The following is a 22,311-nucleotide window of genomic DNA, read 5'->3' as shown; positions in this document are numbered from 1 at the left end:
TAAACTTAACTAAGCCTCGTGCTGGGGCGAAGGCATGATATATATGTATGTTTGTCCCCAATTTACTATTACTTTTTTGTGCATAGGTTATGTTGAAAGTAATTCAGTCATATTTGCAGTGTACGTTATGTCCAAATTGCAAAATGTACTAAACCCGATACTGAAATTTAGTGGATCTTACACCGTGTACAAAATCGAACATAAGGAAAACTAGAAGCGGAGTGTCTCACGGATCAAATATTTCAAAAAATTACTTTAGCTAAAAGGTCTTGGACAGTAGTGAGAAAAGAATGGTTCTGCGAAAATAGCACTTTTTATTATTATATATACATCATAATATAACCATATCTATGTAATAAAATACAAAAAATTGGAAAGCTTATGTTCACATTTGTTTGGCATATGGGGCAAATGGCTGTGCAAAGGCATGTATGGAAGTATAAAGTGCAAAGTGTAATTCAATTTAATAAATAATACAAGTCCATTATAAAGCACCAACCCTATCTACAATCCTCCCGTTTTTACAGATGCCGAAGAATGTTAGAACATTCATAGAATACTTAACCATAATAATGTGTAACAGCTCATTATTTAGTCTCCAATCACTTTTCTCAGAGTTCATACAATACAGTCTTTTGTCGACTAAAGGTTGTTTGCAGATACATTTGTCTTTCCTAATTTTTCAAAGAAATTCCCTTAGCTTAGTTTCGACTATGTAGCATCTAGGGCTGCAATAGCACCGATGCCCATCTTCCTCAGGACTGGACTGTCATTGACCAATAAAAAAAATCTATAAAAATCTTCAAAGGCCATTTTCATTTGCAGTCTTTAACACAATCTAAAAAACATACATTAAACACTTTAAAATATTCCGCAAAACCCAACCATCCATAGATTATCAAAATTGGTCAATAGCTCCTATGTAGGAAATTTATAGAGCACACAACACACCGTAAACTCATCTGTGGGCAGCCCAATCAGGTCAACCTCCAGCCTCTTGTTTTCGGTCATTGACGTGTGTTCATTTTTGCATAACATCCAGCTTGTCAGAAGTTCGGGTATGACGTATACTCTTTTTCTTGACTTTTATCGTACGTCTTTTTAGCACATTTGTGTAAGATATTGTGGTGGCCCAATGAACACATTACGAGTCAGGCAGAATGGGTTAACGGGGTCCGCTAATGGATGCGGACCCATTATTCCCTTTCCGCCTGATTACGAGGTCCCTTCGCGGGACCCGGTAAGGACGCCTGGTAAAACAAGGCATTGTTACCGGGTCCCGCGAGGGGACCAGGGAGCTAACAACGGGCCGGCCGTAATCGGCCCGTTGTTAGCTCCCACTCCCATTCCCATTGAGCCCAATGGGGGCTCAAATGGGAATGGGGAAGGTCCGGGCCTGGGTTCCCTGAGGGAGGAATTACTGGGCCGTCCGAACTCGGAATGGACGCTAACTCCCCATTCAGGGAACCCGGACCCGGGTATGGAGGCAGCCATGCCCTTATTAAGGGAATGGCTACCGCCAAACCCGTAATAAGGCCCAAGGTGTTTTATTTGGTACTTTGCAACATGAAGAGAAATGGCTGTGCTCACAGTTAATTCCTTGATAGGTCAGTGCAGTTGGCTTCACTGCTCTGATATAACAGTCTCTGACTTATTGCCTTAAGCTATTTACAAGAGCTTCCATGAGGCTTCATCTGGTTATGCTCATTCTAGTGACCAACAGCACTGGGTTTGTGTGTGTGCCTGATGGAGGCTTCAGGCCATACCTCAGGAGGAGCGTTGGGGCACAACCGTAGCCCTTGCTGTCCGCTCCGTGTCTCTCGCTTCTGTGCTCACATACCTCATTTCGTTAGAACAACTTTCTTGTTGGGGTCGAATATTGCTGATCTCTGCTTTTGCGGTTGGAGTGTTTCTGCCTGATGTTTCTCCTGAGCCTTGGCCAGCGAGTGTTACTTCTTGGTGTTGTTCTCCTACTCCTGTCGAAATGTGCAGCTTGCTGGCATGTTTGTCTTGTACATGGCGACCCTTTCTAGATTCCACCTTTTCCAATCACGAGTGTAGATGTGATTGGTGCCTTTCCGTGTAACTTCAGTGGCTTGGCTATACCTGTAGCCAGTTGTGGTGTCCTTGTGGGGCAGTCGTATTTTTACTAGATCCCCTTCATTGACTTGAGTACGGTGTATGGCTCTGCACACGTCACTCTGTGCTTTCATGACGTCCTTGCTCTTCTGTATTCTTCACACTATTTCACTCATCCCAATGCCATCATCCTGCCTAACCTGGTGAAGCCACAGGGGTACCAACGTGGATGCGGCCCTTCTCCCTCTTAACATTTGGAATGGTGAGACACCTGTAATGGCATTGGGTGTCAGCTGGTGTGTGGCCACAGCCTCTTTGTTTTATAGGGGTTCCTCCCTGCTTCACTTGCTAGTTGCAGGGCTCCTTTGACGAAACGGTTTGCTCTTTCCATCAGAGCCTTTCCTTGGGGATGGTAAAGACTTGCTCTCAATTGCTGAATGTTGTGTTTCTTGAGGAAATGTTCCATGGGTCTCGAGACCAATTGAACTCTGTTGTCCATCACGATTTCTCTGGGAAACCCCTCTCTTTGAAAGACTGCATTGAGGACATTGACGACTGTGGCTGTGCTGATGCCTGCTATGAATTTTACTCCACCCACTTGGACAGATAAGTCATGGATCAGGAATGGGTGACTTGCGCTCTGACTGTTTATCGATAAACTATGTGTTCTCAAAATTTGAGGAAAGATGAAATTGCAAAGGTATAATGCAGAATTCCAATTTATTCCTACTATTGACGGATAGAAGTTTGGATAATAGATGCCAGTGAAGTTCACTGCCATTTCTTATCCAAACTTCTATCTGACCACCATATAAGCAACGATAGACCGTTTACGGTATATATACTACTCCTGAGGAGAAAGGCCTTGAGAACGACCTCAAGGTCAAAACACGTGTCAGCTGTCAATAGCAGGAATAAATTGGAATTCTGCATTATACCTTTGCAATTTCATCTTTCCTCAAATGTTGAGAACAAATAGTTTAGTAATAAATAGTCAGAGCGCAAGTCACCCATTTCTGATTCAGGACTAGTTTTACCATATCTAAACCCTGGATGGCTGGGTTTTGTGTAAGGGTCTACGCTGCTTGTTAAGAATTAGAGTATAAACAGTAGTGGTCACTAGCGCACGGATATATTTTCAAACCTATACACAATATTATCATTGGATAGATAGTCCACCATGACCACTCCATACTTATTGTCGATCGACATGCCATCCAATGGGCCTATGATGTCCAGCCCTAATTTGTGCCACCGACCCGATGCAATTTCTGTGGGGATCATGGGTGCTTGCCTCACTTTAAATCTTTTGTCGGTGTTGGCACCTCTTGATCATTGTCCTTACCTCTTGGCCCATGCCGGGCCACCAGTAGGCATCCCGCACTCTGCTTTGTGTCATGTGCTGCCCAGGTAGCCCGCATGGGCTCTGCATAGTATGATGTTACGCAAACCTCTGGGGAGAATAATTTGATCACCTCTCCTCACCAGACCGTCCATCTCTACTATTTCCTCGTTGACCTTCCAGAATGGGTGTAGGCCTTCCGGGACTGCCCTCTTGCTGGGACACCCACTGTGGGCCCATTCCGCTACTCTGCATAGTCTTGCCTCATTTCTTCCTTCCAATAGGACTCACTCATTTCCATGAATTCCCTATTTCTGAGGTCCCCAATGGACACCAGTATGCACTCATCCTCCAGGAACGTGGTGCCTGGGATTTTGTGATCGAGCAGTCTCGACATACAGTCCACCTGGGCGTTCTTCCACCCAACGATGTATGTGATTTAATATGTGTATTCTTGTAGTTTCGCCGTGATCCAGTTTTTGTCCCTCCAGGACTGCATGTGCACTAAGGGCTTGTTGTCGGTGGCCAGATGAAGCTTGGCGCCACACATATATGACCTGATGCACTCCATGCCACAGGCGCATGCAAGCATCTCTTTCTAGACGGTGGAGTATTTTTTTTTCAGACTGGGCTGTGGATTCAAAGGCAACTATATTTTCAGTGTCTCCACTTTTTGGGGTGAGTGTGGCACCCAGCCCGTAGGCGCTAGCATCGGTTGTCACATACGTTTCTGATTCAACTTTGACAGGTTTGAAATATGGGGCATACAGAATCCTCCGCTTGACTTCATTGAATGCAGCCACCTGCTAATGAGTCACATGTGTACTCTGCTCCTTTCCTTAGAAGCTCCCTCAACTAAGAAGTTGTTTCTGAGAATCTGGGTACAAATTTGGCATCGTACTCCGCAAGTCCCAAGAACGACCAAAGCTCATCCTTCGAGGTCGGGGCTGGGGCTTCAACAATGGCTTTAAAAGGTCCTTTTTTACGGGCGCAGCCCTTCATTCGAGATCTGGTGCCCCAATACTCCACATCAGGCGCCCCAAATACGCATTTTTTCATAGCGCGGGCGGACTCCTGCATCTTGAAGCTTGTTTAGAATTTGTTTTAGCCCCCCATCATGGGTCTTCACATCTTTGGCGTACACCAGGATATTGTCCTAAAAATAAGACACATTGTCGATGCCGTGGAGCAGGGAGTTCATCATGGAATGCTGATGCAGCTGACGACAAAGCAAAAGGCATACGTGCATATTGGTATTTGCCGAACGGCGTGATGAATGCAGTGAGGGGACGTGAAGTTTTATGCAGGTCTATCTGATGGTAGGTGTCTCGCATGTCTAGCTTGGAAAAGATGTTCACCCAATTCATCATTAGAATTATTTAATTGATGCTTGGCAAGGGAAAACTGTCCCTGACCACTTCCAAGTTGAGGCTGCGTATGTCTATGCACACTCTTAAGTCATTTGTTGATCTGTTTTTGATGTTGATGACCTGACTTCACCATTCTAAGGATTCAACCATCTCAATCGTGCCCCCTTTGACCATCTTGCAGAGTTGAGACTCTAATGCCAACCTCGCCGTCGTGGGGACAGGTCTTACTTTGTGCTTCACTGGCACAGCATGCAACTTCAGCTGAATCTTGTGGATATAGTCCTTTATCTTCCCCTGCTCTTCAGAGAACAACATGGGCAAATCATTTTGTAAGTTTGACGCTGAGGAGACCGATAACACTTGGTTGTCGGTCCTAGGGTCCAACCGGATACTCAATTTATGCTGATCATGCCATCCCAGCACTGCGGGACCGTCAGCCGAAAAAAAAACATTTCAACGTGGTGTGTCTGTGCTTTAACTCATGTTTTGCTTTGATGTAACCCAAGAGGTCCACTTTGGCCCCCCCAAAGACTTTGGGCTTGTGTCTGGTGCTTCTGCTCTCCACCAGTCATGCCCTCCCATATTTTTGTAAGTCTGTATGGGGAGGATAGTCAGATCTGACCCAGAGTTGACCATTACCTGGGTTTCATTGCCATCCACTTTTACGATGTAATGATGGTTCGCTCTCCTGGCGCGAGTTGCGTTTACCATGATCACTGTGGGTCTGTCTCCTGCTTCCTCTTCCTCACTCATACCCCTGTCACCCTCAATATATGCAATCTTCTTTTCTCCCCAGGTTTAGTCAACGGCAATGTGACTGAATCTTCTACACTTGGAGCGCTCCTTGTGCCTTGCCAGGCAGTTTTTATCATTGGCTAAATGACTGGTGCTGGCGTTTGTAGCCTGTAGCGTTTTTTTAGCTCTCTCCACTAGGGCCCTCTTTCCTTGGTGGAGTCTCGAGACTGTTTGTCCCTGCGTCCCTCCTATTGGATGGCCACCATTTTGGGTGCTGGCATAGGTCTTCCCATTTCCTTGCCTCTGCTTGATGGCACTTCCTCGACTCTTGCTATCTGAATCGCCTTGTCCAAGTCTAGCTCCTTCTCCTGTGAGAATTTGTCCTAAACGTTGCGGTAATTGCACCATGGCTACCTCCAAACTCGTAATGAAGCCCGTAGTCACTTAAATAATTCAATATGAGGGCAATTATCAGAGGACAATTGAGACAACACGAAATAAAACGTCTTTCGGAGATCCTCCTGCAGTTAGAACTTGCCAGCTTCCCATCCTTTGTGAAGATGCTCTAATGCTGCTGTTTCTGATCTCACACTGCCGTTGAAAACTCCATTCGCAGCCCTTTTACAGTTAATTAAAGAGATGAAGTGCTTTTGGAATTCTATGGGGCAGTACAGAGTTTCCACTATTTATGCGGCTGCCTCGTTAAATTGCATTAGAGGTTTATTTTATTAGTGGCTGATACAGCATAATCTGAGCTGGATTTCTTATGACTGCTATTAACCCTCCCGCAAAATGCGTCATTTAGAAGGACATTAGGATTCAGAATAACTTGAAGGGAGACCATCAAACAAGGTAGGAGCTCAGAACCAAGAAGCACACAATGAAAACCTGAATGAGCTTCAAAAGAAGGGTTGGAGCGAGGCTGATTTGAATGTGGGTTTTCACCTTCTTCAATGGCCTGGCAGGCAGAGAACGATGGTCTGGAGGGTTGCCCAGAGCAATGCTTCAGGTTAAGAGTATTTCAAACCTTCCAGCCATCACCTATTTTGGTTTGCCGAGCTTCAAAAGAGGCAGGAGCTCAGAACCAAGAATTACACAATGAAAACCTGAATAAACTTCAAATGTGGCAGCAGCTCATAACCAAGAACCACACAAGAAAAACCAGAACGGGCATCAAAAGAGGTGGCAGCTCAGAACCAAGAAACACACAATGAAAACTAGAATGAGCATCAAAAGAGGCAAGAAGCCATAACCAAGAAAAACACAAAGAAAATCCGAGTGAGGTGCAAATGAGGCAGGAACTCATAACCAACAAATGCACAAGGGAAACATAAATGAGAATCAAAACAGGCAGGCGCGCAGTACCAAGAAACACTCAATGAGAACCTGATGGACAGTACTTTTAGTGGGATGCTAAATCGAGGGGGGCTCTTGTTATGGGGCGTGGCTGAAGTACATGTGCACTTAGGCCATGCCCCTAACGAGAACCCCCTCCTACCCTAAGAGGGGACTGGTGAAAGCAGAGGAGCTGGGGTGCATTGGCATTATTACCTTTGGTGCGCCCAGTCCTCCTTTTAAACAAAAGGGGTGCTGGGCGCACCAAAGGTGTGTCAGCAATGCGCCCCTGATCTCAGTTGCAGCAGGCTGCCCTTTCATTCAAGGATCACGTGGTTACAAACCACGGGATCCCTGAATGAAAGGTCTATCTGCTGGGTGATGACTCTACTCAGAAATAGGAGGAGGGCTGGAGGGCCTGGCTTTCCTATTTTTTCTGAGTAAAAAGTCATCAGGCAGCATGAAGGGCATTCATGCTGCCTGATGACTCTTTACTCAAAAACAATAGAAGAGACAGGCCCTCCAGCCCTCGTCCTGTTTTTGAGACTACAGAGTCTTGAGGCAGGGAGTGTAACTGTGCAGCGCTTCAGATACACAGGCTGCCTGAGGTGTCTGCGTGGCTGGGAACTAGTCAGGGGTGGGCCTCATCATGGCCCCAGCTTGGGAGCCCTTTCTGGAGACTGCTGGGGCTTGGCCCCAGCTAGCCCCAGCCAACTTAAAACCATGCTGACCCACTTAAAACCCTGCCGATGGAGCATCAAAAGAAGCTTGAGCTCAGAACCAAGAAACACATAATGAAAACCTGAATCAGAACCAAGAAATACACAGTGAAACCCGAGTGAGCATTAAAACAGGAATGAGCTCAGAACCAGGAGACATATAATGAAAGCCTGAATGAGCATCAAACGAGGCAGGAGTTAATGACCAAGAAGCACACAAGGAAAACCTGAGTGAGCATCAAAAGAGACAGAAGCTCAACACCAAGAAATGAAGTTGGAAACCGTTCCAATCACTCAAGCTCGTCTAAACAAACCAGTCTGCTAAGTGACCTCTTGTCTTGTGTGAAGCCTTGAGCCATTCCTGACTTTTTACTCTGGACTCTGGCACTTTTGTTTTGTTTTTTCTATTAAAGAAATGTCCTTGCTCATGGTATCACACAAGAGATGGGGACACTAAGCAAATATGTTAACCTTAAATTGCTCTCTGCTGCAGCTCAGCAGTCCAGGCCATCTGGGTGATTGTGGAGGCCCTCTACATACAATTGTTTTTTTTTAAAACAAAAATGACAGCCTTTTCTGACTGTATCTATTCTGCCTGGATAAACACTGGACGTGTTGCCTTTTTAATTATGAGATGATGTCAAATTATTAGAATGACACAAATTGTGTGAATATGAAGGATAATGTGCCTATACGAAAATGCTGATTGGATTTATTCTTGACCAAACCCTATGATCGTTAAAGTGAAGAACCGCTGTGTCACCTCGAGCAGAAAGTCAATGCTGGTAAATGCTCAATCGACATGTTCAGACAATTGCCCGCTCCACCTCCAGGGTCATCATCAATGTCTACCGCAATGGTAACATGATGGTACAGGGTCCTCAACCCAACCTTCTAATCTTTGATAGGCTCCTCCCCTGCCTTATCAACCTCCCTCCTCCTTCTGCACCAGCTCCTTCAGCATCCCCGCCTCCCTTGCCAGCTGTACCCACCTTGGCTCACTTGCCACCTACTAATCACCCTCCCACCTTCGCCACAGCCTCCTTGCCCCCACCCCACACATTGACAACCCTGTCAGCCTCCTCCTCTCAGGTTAACCTGCAACCCACTAACACCGTATCTGGGGCTCCCTTGCCACCTGTGGCCCCTCCCGCACTGTCTCTCTTCTCAACCATTACGGTTCCGTCTCCATTGCCGGCCTTGGCTCCTGTGCCCCCTTCTACCATTGTCCCTCAGGCACTCTCATCACTTATGGGGGGACCATTGTCCCTTGCCCCCCCGTAAGTCTTTCGAAGATAGCAATCTGCTCCACATTGCCATGCGTATCACTTGCTCAGCTGTCAAACACTCCTCTGACATCTACAACCTCTTTGAACTCCTGAATCTTTATGATCTTGTCCTCACTAAAACCTGGTTCAAGGATAGTTCTGTCATGAGTTTTGACCCACTTCTCCCAAAAGGCTACAAGATACTCTCTCTTCCTAGACCAAACACACCAGGTGGGGGGGTATCATTGATATTCTCTGAGTGGATCCCTGTGTCTGTCATTCCCACTCAGGCCTACTCATCCTTTGAGTGCCTGGTCTGCAGGCTCTCCCTCTCTCCTAGTTCATCCCTCCAGCTGGCCACCTTTCTCTGCATTCCTACTCTTCTCAACTCTTCCTACTGGGTGCTCGGAACATCCACCTCAACTCACCTAATTCCTCAAGACCTTTCTGGAACATTTGTGACTCTCTCGTTCTCGTTCCATCTTACCCTCTGGCCCAATGCACAGCATCGGCAACACCTTGGATGCTCTCATCTCAACTGACATTCCACTATCTAACCCACCCACTACTTCTCTCTCCTGGACTGATCACTCTCTCCTCTCTTCACACTTGAAGCTCTCTTCTCCTCTTGCATCGGTAATCCCGGCACTGCCTCCCGCCTACAATGTCACCCGGTCCATGAAAACAGTATCAGTAGCTGCCTCCGCCTCCACCTACTCTGCTCCTCCCACTCCTGTGGCTGACTCCCACCCTGACACAGCCCTCTCTAACTTTAACCTCTCTGTTTCCAACACTTTTGATATTTTTGCCTCTGTCATGTGGGTACGACTGAAGCCAAACAAACAGTGCAACTCTTGGTACGACTCCGAACTGGCTTCCCTTAAATGCAAGTGCGAGCAGCCGAATGAAAATGGGATTCCTCAGGCGCACCATCTGACAAACTGGCCTGCCCCCTCCTTCAAAGGCAGTATAGACTCTGCATCCGCTCCAAGAAAAGAGTCTTTATTCAAGCCTGCATCTCCACGGGATACAATAAAACAGTCAAACCTTTCAAAGTCTTCAAGGAACTAGACATCCCTACTGCAGCCTCCTCCTCCATTGCACCCACCCAAGCACTTTGCTCAGCCCTGGCTGCACACTTCACCTCAAAAACACCCTATCCTAAACACAAAATACCCTATCCTCTATCTCTTCCTCACCACCTCATGCACCAACATCTCTTGTACCACCCTTGGTTACCTCCACCGCTCCCCTAAGTCTCTTTTCTCTCTCCCCTTTCACACCTGAGGAGGTCACTAGACAAGTCCAGTCTATGAAAGCCTCCTCAAAACAGGTGGGCCCTTGTCCCTCCAAAACCATCAAGGACAACATTGACTCTCTCTCCGCAGTCTTGGCCAAACTCTGCAACCTCTCCTTTGCCACTGGAGATTTCTCCACTGTTCTTAAGCACTCCCTTGTGCACCCTCTCCTCAATAACCCTTCTGCTGATGCCTCCATTACGGGCAAACTATTGCCGATCTCTATCACTCCTTTCCTGGGCAAACTCCTGGAAAAGTGGCTATTTTCCAGTTTACTCTCCACACTGAATCTGTTGGCTGCTTCCACGACCACCAGTCTGGTTTTAAAGCATACAGAGGCAGGGAAACTGCTCTTCAGAACACCCGTGATTATAACTCTCCCTCTGTCCTTATTCTACTCGACCTCTCCTCTGCCTTCGATGCGGTGAACCACAACACCCTGATCACATGTCTCTGTGATACCCTGGGTATCACTGATGATGTCCTGGCGTGGCTAACCCCCTTTCTCTGTGAACTCCCATCCCAGGTGGAACTGGGGTCTTTACTCTCCCCTATCACTCTCTCTACTTGCGGTGTACGGCAGGGAGCTAACCTATCCCCCTGGTTTTTCAACAGATACATGTCCCCCCTGGCCCGTATGATAGCAACCTTCAACTCCTACTTTCAGTGTACATGGATGACACGCAGCTCTCCTTCAGGCTACCCTTGGCCTCTTCCTCTTCCTCACTCATACCTGTCTGTCGGGCCGCAATTCAGTCATGGTGTGCTGCAAACGACCTCTGCCTCAATGCCAGTAAGTTGTCCTCATTGGGATCCCCGCTCCCGCCTTCCCTCTTTTCTCTGGCCAGCCTCCCTTGGCCATGTGCCTCCACCTACCAACTAGGCAGAAAACCTGGAGGTCATCTTCAACTCCACTCTCTCCTTCTCGTCTCACACCACGGACATCGCTAAAAAGTCCCATTACCAACTGCACCTTGTTACGCAGATTCACATGCAGTAGCCTTTGGGAACACTACACACAATTAAGACTACAAGTGCAAGTACAATTTCACCTTTGGTACAAGCCTGTACTACACAGTAATGTGGTAGCAGTGGCTGAGCAGCCAGACTTATCTCAAGAGTAAAGTGAGCACTACAAAAGGTTACACAAAGGGTTAGCAATCACAGTGGTTCAAACAAACCATTACTCAAGGTTTCTTGCTAAAAGAATATACGTTTATTTACACAGTTAGTTGGAAACATGCCACTAGTAAGAGCAGCTCAATATCACAATCTAATATATTACAATACACAACCAATCAGTTTCTGAACAAGTTCAGCTCCCCTGAAGTGGGAGCAAAATGGCACTTCAGTTACTTTAAAAAGGGGTAAAAAGACATGGTTAATAGAATTAAAGCACAGATGCTTTCAGAAGTAGGGCAAATAGTTTCAGTTCACTATAACGAGCAATTAAATTCAATAGGCCCGGGCCAAAGTCAATGGTTCAGAGTCTTGGATAGCATAGCACAGTTCTGGTAGTAAACGGTTAAGTCTTTGCCACTGTTTTTAGAAGTAGTTGGTCAGACGAAAATGTATATGTCAGTTTAGGGAAGGAAGAGCCTTCAAAGTTGGGAAAGTTTCACAAACTTTCACCGCGGCAAAAAGGAGTTCTTGACCGCACTTGCAAAGTACTGTTTAAACGAAGAAGAGCTGTAGCTGAGGCAGTTGTTCCTGGCAGTTCCTGCAGATCTCGCTGTTCCAGAGCTTCAGTCATGGGGACAAGAAGGAGGACTTCAGGAGGTTCCTGCACTGCCCAGAGAAGAAGCCACAAGCTTGGCTAAACATCGGTTTAAGGTGTGAGTGCCTTAAAGACCACAAACTGGTTTCCTTCTCACTGGCTATCTGGTTTTCAACAGCACTCTGAAGAAAATTCGACCAGTATAGAGATGGTGTCCAGGTGACTTGCGAGTTGCTTGTTCCCACCAAACTCAAGGGAAGAAGTTAACCTTGAAGGGCTTCTCTGTTGATGGAGTTTCAGGCAATTCAGACCTGCAGCAGGGCTCCACCAGTGGACCAGGAGTTGCAGCAGTCGTCTTCCTTCAGCTCGTCTTCGGTTCTTTCGTTCCAGTGGTCGATTCTGCTTTCCAAGTCCCAGAGGCCTGCTTTTAAACAGTTTTCCCCCATTCATTCCAGCCTAGTTGTCACTCACCCAGCAGAGTGGCTGTCCTTGCCGTTGAGCCAGCAGGCCGATCACGCCAGAGTGCATTCAGGTCTCCTAGGAAACTAAGTACAGGGAGTTTCGGGCACTTCCCTCACATCCTGTCCACCCCAGAAATTCATGCGCCACAGGAGGGCTTCAGCACTGAAGTCCGCCAAAGGCCAACAAATAAAGTGACCAAACCTGGTTTGGTATGCAGGGTTAAACACAAGAAGGACCTTTCCTAAAAGAAACAGCGAGAAAAGTTGACCGGAGTCTCTTTTTACAGATAGGTCTTGGGTGCCATATTGAAAAACATGGCTGACCCGATTTTTAGCTACCGGTGTTCGCGGTCGAGAAAAATCATGGTAGTTTATTAAAAACCACTGCCACCAGCCATTTCAAGAGGCAAAGGGTAAGATTTGATGGTTACATGAGTGTCTAGACTCAGGGGATGCTAGGCAACCCCTCCAGCACCCTACAGGAAGATAGTGTGTGCTGGGTCTGTACATTTTAAAAAAACTAGTAAAATCAATTTAACTTTACATGCTCTGGGAGACAGTAGTCCGTCCCAGAGAAGGTATTTAAACCTTGGGAAGTCTGAAAGACATCCTGTGCCACTGCACTGAAGGTGCTGTTCGACACACAAGAAAAATATGATGCCTATGGAGTTGTTTTAAAACTCTATATCCAAAGAACACAAATCATTATCCTCTGCTGGTACCTTCCTCTGGAACAGCCTCCTTGCCACTATCTGTCTTGAGCCGGATCTCCTTAAATTCCAGAAACTCCTGAAGTCTTTCCTTTTCGCCTTCTCTTTTTCTCTCCCCCTCCCCTGCTAGCTACCTCTCCCTGGTCTCTCGCTCTCTCCTCTTCTTCTGCTCAGTTTCGCTGCCTGGTGTACCTTCAGAGCCTCACAGGTCCCAAGCTTTCCTTGCCAGTCTCCTGCACTTACCCCCTGGCCTTGCACTTGCAGTAGCACTACTGCACTTTGGGTGCGACCCATTAGAGTGGTATCTCTCTGCACTTAACCCATGTTATGAGTGAACTGGGTGCACTTGTCCCTATTGCCCCCCCCACGCACTTCCTTTTCTGTTAACCTGCATAATCTGAATGTACCTTGCCTAGTAAGATTGTTTGTCTTGTTTTCCCTATGTCTTTCCCTCCCATACATGGTTGTTCTTTGAAACACGTGCGTATAAGCACATAATAAATAATCAATCAATGTTTTGAAAAGGTAACCTCTTGAGGAAAACTGCCCCTCTACTGTACCTTCCAGAAAGACACTCCAGGTTAGCACCCTCTACTCCATGCCACTATCACAATGCCCCTCATCTAAACCTTCCATAAAAGCCAAAATAAAAAATAACTTCAACTGGTCCACCACCTTCTTGTGTGGATACACTGGGGCCACCACCCCTGGTGGACGTCAAGCACTGGCACAAAGTCAACAGGGGCATCCCATTGAAATCCTTCCTGTATGTCTATTGCTAGTCACAACATAAACTCATCATGCCCATTCAAAACCTTCCACAGGACGAAGTGAGTGACTGACATCCTTGTGTAGTAATCACTGTGAAATAATTCACTTCAAGCCTGAAGATCAGACCATCTCACTACAATGAGGTCAAAGAGGAGCAAGGATCGCGGAGAACATTTTCAGGTACTTGTGGGAGCCTGCTTTTGATGGCCTGTAGCCCTGGCAGGGAGTGTGGTCCCCATATCTGTGTCCCTTTAACAGCAACCATTTGCCCATAGTTTACTGGAATATAAACTGCAAGAGGAAGTTTATCTTTGAAAGAGCCCATTCATCCAATGTTCACCCATTTCTCATTCCTTCCCCTGGTTCCATCCGAAAAGCCTGGCCAAATGCACCCCCAAAGAACTCCAGAAAGTCATGCTATAATGATACTTGTGTTATTAACTTATTTCACCCCATATCTGTACCAAGGAGTCACAACCCAATTACATCCCCTGGCCTTCAACTCATACATTAATGTATCTTTCTTGCTCATACGCATATCAAGTTTCTTTTTTCTTTTTTTAATCAAACATTTCCATGTCATGGCTCAAGTGGATCCTAAATAGTTTTAAAGATTTTTTTAGTTTCTATTTCTTCAGCCTCTGCAACCACTGGTAATCAATTCAACCTTCTCTTTCTTGCTTGAAAACCTTTGAAATGTAGCCCCAGCTGCTCTATTTGCATGATCCTGTGGCGCGGCATCAGTCTCTAACTGAACTTTGTCATCCGAGGCTATTACCGTTTCCTCCATGTAGGATTAAGCACCCCCTTTTGTTCCAAGTGCTATGCGGTCCTCATTTGTCAAAGGCAGGACTTGACAGCTTTGCTCCTGGCGAGTTGCCGTATAATCCATGAATATGCAAATAATCCTGATTTTGATCCAGATTTTACTGATGCAAAACTCATTTTGCATACATAACATGCTAGCTGGCCATGGGCACCATAGTTGGGAAGCAATGCTGAGGAATGTAATCAGTTTTAAGTCCAATTGTATGCCTTGGTGAATTCTCCTTTAACATATTTTCTGCAATGGGTACCATTTCTCAGCATGTTTAGATATTCCACACCATTCTGAGGAGTTTATCGCTTCTTTTGACTTCAAAATATTCCCTTCCTATCCCAGTATACATAGTGGTCATTGGCCCCAATGCCACGTGTGCAACCTTCAGCTGGTCTGACTTTTCAGACAGCAGTCTTTGCATTCTGGGATGTGTAGTTTAATGTTTCCCCTAGTTCGCACTGTGAAGCATTGTCATCTGGCAAGGGTGAAGAAGGTTGGCAGAAATTGGTCTTAATAACAAAATGATGCTGGTAATATATCTCAGAAAGGCTGATTTGCTAAACAGACCACCCAGGTTAATTAAATTCCATGCCAAAAGCATAGCATTCAAATGGGCCCTGCTGCACCATTCTCCAGATCTGCAACTCTTTCTCTCCAGTGGCACATATCAGGCGCAGGGGTCAAAGATGTCCTGTTTGACAGCTGCAGATGTCCTGTTTGACAGCTGCAGATGACAGAAAAAGGACAGAGAGATTGCATTCAAATATGCACCTCTGATCTGAAACAATAATAATTATGATAAACGATCACTTGTTGGGAGGGCAATTTTGAAATATAAGCCATACCTAGGATTTGGTATGGTGGTTGGTAGTTAGCATAATTATTAAAGCCACATCTGATTTCTAACATGCCTATATCAACAGTGTGAGCCCAGGCCAGCCAGGGAAGGGTTGTGTGTATTTTGGTCAGACTAGCTGTCACTATTCAGAGCCCGATTCTCAACTGGGTCTTAAGTAACGAAAAGGTCGTTAAAAGCGTTAACAACCTTTTTGGTACTTAAGACCGCCACTTTCGGAATATATGTGTTGGTTACTAGGATGGGTGGGAAACCAACCTTGCATCTGCCACATTCGGGACCTGCCACTTAAGACAAGTATTCTTGTGGCACTCCTCCACTTTTAAATGTGCGCTAAAGTGGCACACATATACGGTAACATTTTGGTGCCGGTATTATGGAGGAGTGCTACAACAAGAAGCCTTGTTGCAGTGCAGGGTGTATATGAACACTTTCACATACACCAAAATAAGCAGCTTCAATGTTGTATCCTGCAACGTTGAAGCTGCTGACTGTGGTGTATATGAAAGTGTTGATAAACACCCGTGTTCTCAGCAGCAGTTTTTTAAAATAATGAATGTTGTTATTTTACAAAAATGCTGCCGAGATTTCAGGTTTGTGCCCGTTATGCCCAAAAACAGGTGCAATGCTCATGGTGCACCGTTGTGCACTACGAGGATGCCCAGGCCCACTTGACAATATTGGTGGAGCCGGGGCATCCGGAGTTGGCGCAGGGAATCGTGGTCTTTAGCATATTCACTGTGCCAACTTAAGAATTGGCCCTCAGTGAGCAGAACAATGCGCAGTAAGACTGTGCCTAGCTTGGATCTTTTGGGGGATGTGCTAATGCCTCTCTCAAGAGGGACCCTCTCAGGAGCCCACTGGGAAAAAAGAATCACACCCTAAACATAAGGGCCAGCCTCAAACCAGGGTGTTGCATACCAAAGGGACTTTGTAGTGCAGGCTTAGGAAAGGGGTGGGTTTAGACAGCCAGACCGAGCAGAACAGATGGGAGGAAGGAGTCCTTAAACTTGGATTTCTGTGGGCTTCTTGTCCTCGCTTGTCTCCTACACTTCCTCCAGAGCAAAGGACTTTGGGCATTATGCAAGAAGGCAAATTTCACTTGTCACCTAAACAGGGATTGGACCTCTTAAAGCGCTGTGTAGCCTTTTTCTTTTGTAAAGACGCGGCCTCCCACTCCTTCCTTAAATCAGTTTGGCCTGTCATGGACTTCAAGAAGAATTAATGTGGACCTCTATTGGGAGAGCAGTTCTTTCCACAGTCCTCCGCTAGTGAGATGAAGATAGAGTTCTCAAAGGCAGAGGAAAATTCTGCTCCCTACCCATTCCGCAGAGCACAATGGGGGTGAACTACAATGAATCAGACTCGCCTCTCTGCCAGCTGAACTGGTACCCAGGCCCTTCAATGTAGGTTAAGGGAGCTTACAGCTTCTATCTAGCCTTCCACTGAGTGGGATTGAAGAAAACAAGACTTGTTCTGTGAGAAATCTAAGCAGCCGGTGTCCTGCATTTTACAGCGTCAAGCCCCATTGAATCATTGTTGCTCGCGTTCATATGTCTGCAAACCACCAGGACCCACGATTCAGTTTTTGGAACTTCTTCAAACCTTTTTAAACTGCTGTTGCTGCTCCTTGAACTAATTTGCAACTGCACCACACCAGCTGAGCACATTGCTTGCTCTTGCTCAAAGAAGAAGTTTGCGGCTGCAGAAATCATTAAACCGAACAGTACCTTAAACCACTAGCATCTCCGTCATCGTCCCTAGTGTCAAACCAATGGTGGTGGCCACATCGACTCACATTCTTTGAATGTCACAACGAATCACAATGGGCTTTAACTTGAATGTGACTCAATGCCTGCTCCCCGTCTGGATCACCGTGACTCACCACTTCCGGGCCTAGTTCGGCCTGTTTGCACCTGTTTGATGCTGTCAAACCGTTACAAACTGAGAAAGGTACTATTGAAAGGCCCCAGCCGTTCTTGGTCTACCTTTGGGACCATAGAGACTGCTAAGCCAACCATTCAGACTCTTCTTAGCCAAGACAGTTAGTTTGGTAACATTGTTGTGATGTACTTGCCTTTCGCACCTGCACATTAGTGCTTGTATCGTCTTCATACTGCATTTGCTGTTTTCTTTCCACAGGGGTTGGTTTTTGTATAGTATTTTTATAGTACAGTTATTGCATATGGTGTATTTAAGTATCATTTTATAGAACCTTGATAGGACTGTTGTACTATTACTGTTTGTGTTTCTGCTATAAATAAATCTGCACCCCTATTAAGAGTATAGCCTGCCCTCTGCCCATGTTATCACTAAAGGCTGAGTAGGAATATCTCTTGACTGTGTCTGTTTCATCTTTTTGATTATGATCCCTGATCTTTCTTAGAATTGTGCAGGCTGAGTAGTTGGTTTAGCACTACTCATCCTCGAACTACTGTGGATAGTAGTTATTTCATCACAAAAGGGCAAGAGATTTCAGAGTTAGGACGCAGCAACAACAAATCGTATATCCCTCCTGCTGACATATTAGCAGCTGAGGACCTTAAGCATTAGCAGGTTGAATGACTGGCAAACTTTGGATCAGCATGTGCTCTGGGTAAAGTCCTCAATGCATTTCAGTGCAATATTGTGCAAACATTTAAATACCGCAGTATTGCTAAGGGAGGCAGTTTGCAGTTTGCAATGGTCCAAGACAGTTCAACACTGACGCCATGCGAGTAGTTCAGTTCAGAGCCAGGGAGGAGAACTTTTGTCTCTTCCTATTTGTTGAAGCTACAGTGAAGTGCAGCTAATACGGATATTCTTTTTTATTTGTACTTGGTTTAAAATATTTTTTTTTACAAAAGAGCAACAAAAAAACATCAAATCAATACATTTCATCATATAGAAACAGAAACATCAATGTTGATAAAAAGAAAAAATACTGTGGTGTACAAATAAAAAAGAAATCATTTGGAGTAATATAAAAACCCTCCATAAAGAAAATTGAAAGCTGTTGTCATTAGAAAATCACATTGGTTTAGCATACAAATTCATTCAATTGAAATCTATAAGCCACAGTGTAGTTACAGCAAATGCATACTCTTGATCAAACCAGCCACCGCTAATCCTTCCGGAGACATTCTGAGTATTTAGACATCTCATCCATAAAAATGAATCTGCCAATACAGTACGATTCAATTGGAATGTCTCGCCTTCCAGCAATCAATCAACATATTGCAATATTGCAATATAGCATCAAATGTTTAATTGTTTCAGTTGCAACATCTTCATTACAAAGTCTACAGCCACTGTTGGTTTGAGTAATGACATTTCTCTTGAGTAAACATTTTCTTTGTTAAAAGCAAGTTCAAAAGGAACTTTAGCAACATTTTTCTATAAAAGGGATTAGTGGAATTATTCCATCGTAATAACCCAATCTTGGTCAAGCAAAGCCCTTTTAACTTTGGTCAGGTTTTCAATTAGTATGTTTTCTTCCCTAGAAATTTCAGACAGTTTTGCTTTGCATTTCTGACCAAATCATGCTAACAACTGCACGATCCTTGAGAAACTCTTGAGCGCTGATCCCATGTCATCCTATAAAGAGTCAGTAATTGGGGAAATCTTCTTAGAAAATAAAAGCAGCAAACGCCACTGTACACGTGCTCTTAGTGAGTTAATTCCTAACTCGAATATAACAGCTGCTAAGGGGATCGAATTGGGAACCTTCAATAATTTGCGCCACAACTTGGAGTCAATCAGATCCGAGAGTTTTTATATAATTTCACCATATAGATCAAGGCCATACATGAGTTTGGGTAACATTTTACCCTCATAGAATATAAGTGCTGGTTTGAGGGAAAATCGCCAACATATTCAATCTATTTTAATTACCTGATTCTTGAGCAGTATTGCTTTTTGTAATAAAATCTCACGAATGTTCTTCAAGTCTGGTTGTACACTAAAATGAAAGCCCAGCTAAGTGAAGCTAGAACTTGTCTTGATCACTGTATTTTCCACATTCCAAGATCGACTACTTCTTCTTTCCCTCTTCGATATAGCCAAGATCCTAGTTTTGGTAGGTTTAATTAGTAACCCATTATCTTTGGCATATTTAGAAAAAGTATAGAGGAGTCTTTGCAATCCAACCTGTGAGTTATCGAGTAGCAAAATGTCATCAGCATAGGCCATCCATCACACTTTGCATGTACCAAGTCTGGGTATAATAGGACCCACTTCTGCAAGAGAGTCAGCCACATCGGACACATGTTGATTAACAAATCAAGGGACCAAGACACAACCCTGTCTTAGACCCACATAGGAACGTGTCCCACTGGACAAGTCCCCTTCATTGATTAATTGGATCTGAATACCAGAGTTTTCATAGAGACCCATCACAAGACACAAAAGACCATTCGGTAAAATCCCAGCCAGCCAGCTTGGCCCAAAATCTATTAAGGTTGACTCGATCAAAGGCCGCAGAGAGGTAAATTGAGGCCAAATAAGTACAAGCTACTGAGTTAGACCAGGCCATTTCTTGGAGAGATCTCACAATTAGACCATTAATGTTTGTAGAATGTCATTTACGAAAGCCGGTCTATAGTTTTTTAGCCTATGTGTAGTTGCAGACCATTTCTCCAGGTGGGTGAGTAACAGTGAGGCAAAGATTTTACAGTCAGCGTCTATTAAAGCAATAGGTTGGTAATATGTTTTAGACTCTGACCTGCTGCCACTCTTAAATATTGGTATGATATCACCATTACTCCATGAATCTAGCAAAACTCCAATTTTAAGGATGCTCCCAAATTGCTAGAATAACAAATTTGCCCAGTTGAACACATCAGCCTTAATAGTGTTATTAGTAAGGCCATTCGGGCCAGGTGCTCAAGACTTTTTGCATTTATTCAAACATTTTGGATATCTTCTATATCAAAGTCGAGCGGCCAAGTGTTACCAGATTGGTTGGTCCTAAGAAACAAGTCATTATTTGTATTCTTAGGTGCAGTTCCATATAAATCCAAAAAGAACGTATCCATTGATTTCCTGGGACCTTATTAAATTGAGAGATTGTGAAAGCAGCATCTTGGTTATTAATCAGGGCCCAGAACGCCCCCAAATTGGAGTTATCCAGAATTCAGAGCATGCATTTGGCATCACTCTGCATCATATACGCTCTTCATTTCCTTAGTACAAACTAATTTTGTCTCTAAATCTATAGGTATGTCTTAATTTTCCTAATCTCTTTCTTCATATTAGATTTTACTAGAGCCAACTCTTCATTGTAAATATGTGTAGTTTTTGAGGGTTTCATAGATCTAAAGTTGGGATTTGATCTTACTCGATTAAGCATTTCCAACATGAAATCATCAAAATGGTTAACACCAAAGACCACAATTTTCCACTCTTAGGATGTGGATCACAAAATAGAATCAAAATTGTGTTATTTAGCTCAGACCATCGGAGGGCGTTACCTGTGGCAGTAGTTCTTAAATGTGGCTATCTAACGTGTTCCCTAGTAGTAATTAAAATATTAAATTCAGCGTTCAGAAAATACCATGATCATTCCAGTCATTCCTATAAACAGTATAAGAAGTACAACAATTTAACAAACAGAAATCAACAAAGATATAATCTAGAATTGAAGAACTATCACCTCTGTAACATGTGTGCAGATTAGTTTCTTTTACAAAATATATACGGTTTAGTGCATTTAGCCTTTACAACTCCAAAAACCATGCGCTAGCTCCTTCACACTTGGAATTTAAAGTTATGGGCGAACACATCAGATGGCATTTCAAAAAGATGATTTCCCAAATTTTGTAAAGAGGAGTTTGCATTAAAGTACCCTACTATAATGATCCTCCTGTTGGGGTTACTAGTTGTCCATGATTGCACAAACTCATTAAAAACCATTAAAAAGAAGTTAGGATCAGCAACCCCCTTATGCCAATACACATTAAACAGTGGGAGTTTAAAATGCAAGTCTTCTGATGTTAAGGATATTGACATAACACCCATGGGGATATCTGGAAAGGTTGCGACTGTCATTCCCATGGATGAATAAACAGCAATTAGAAGCCCTCCAGAGGCTCAACCCCCTGCTCGGGCTGGCCACTTGATTAAACACCTGGAAATCACACCGCACAGGGATCTCAATCAACCAAGTCTGTTGTAGTAGAATACAAGTTGTTTCTTTTAATACACACATAGCTTTGGGGTTATTGAACAGGTGGTGACTCCCCCTAGTGTTTCCAAGATTTAAAGATCTCTCTTCTCAAGCGAGTCACCTATTTGCCAGCTATAGATCTTATTTTCTCCACAAGGTTGATGTGAGTGAGGGCCAATCTACATTATTGCCTTCAGTTGGTTCCTTACAATTTACAACTTTTCTTATGCCTTGCCGTTTTGGATGTACCAGTATACGTAGGCCCCCTCCTTGCCTTGTGACCACTTCCTCCTTGTTAGGGAGAAATCTCATCTATGGCTAATTTGCCTCACCTAGTGAGTCCCCCAGCAGCTTTGCTGGACTTCTGGAGTTTATTTTTTTCCACTTGGTAAGAGTGAGAGCTTTCCCCCCACTCTTACCTGTGTTTTGCTATGTGTTTCTATCTGTTTTTGTAATTGTGGACTCTGAAGTACACCACTTCAGTAGTCCCGTTCTTTTTGTGTGTCACACAGCACCTTCAGTGCCTATGGCACAGGGTTGTCTTTGAGACTTCCCTCGACTCCATTTGTGAGGCGACTACCGTCCCTCAGAAAAGGGTAAAGTTACCATTAACTTTACTTAGTCAATCTACCACAGATCCAGTACACCCCATCTTCCATGGAGTACTGGAAAGGGTTAATTTGTA

This window comes from Ambystoma mexicanum, chromosome 2q (assembly GCF_040938575.1).
Source record: "Ambystoma mexicanum isolate Mex_15411 chromosome 2q, UKY_AmexF1_1, whole genome shotgun sequence".
NCBI lineage: Eukaryota > Metazoa > Chordata > Amphibia > Caudata > Ambystomatidae > Ambystoma > Ambystoma mexicanum.
Note: the sequence above shows the minus strand (reverse complement) of the source record.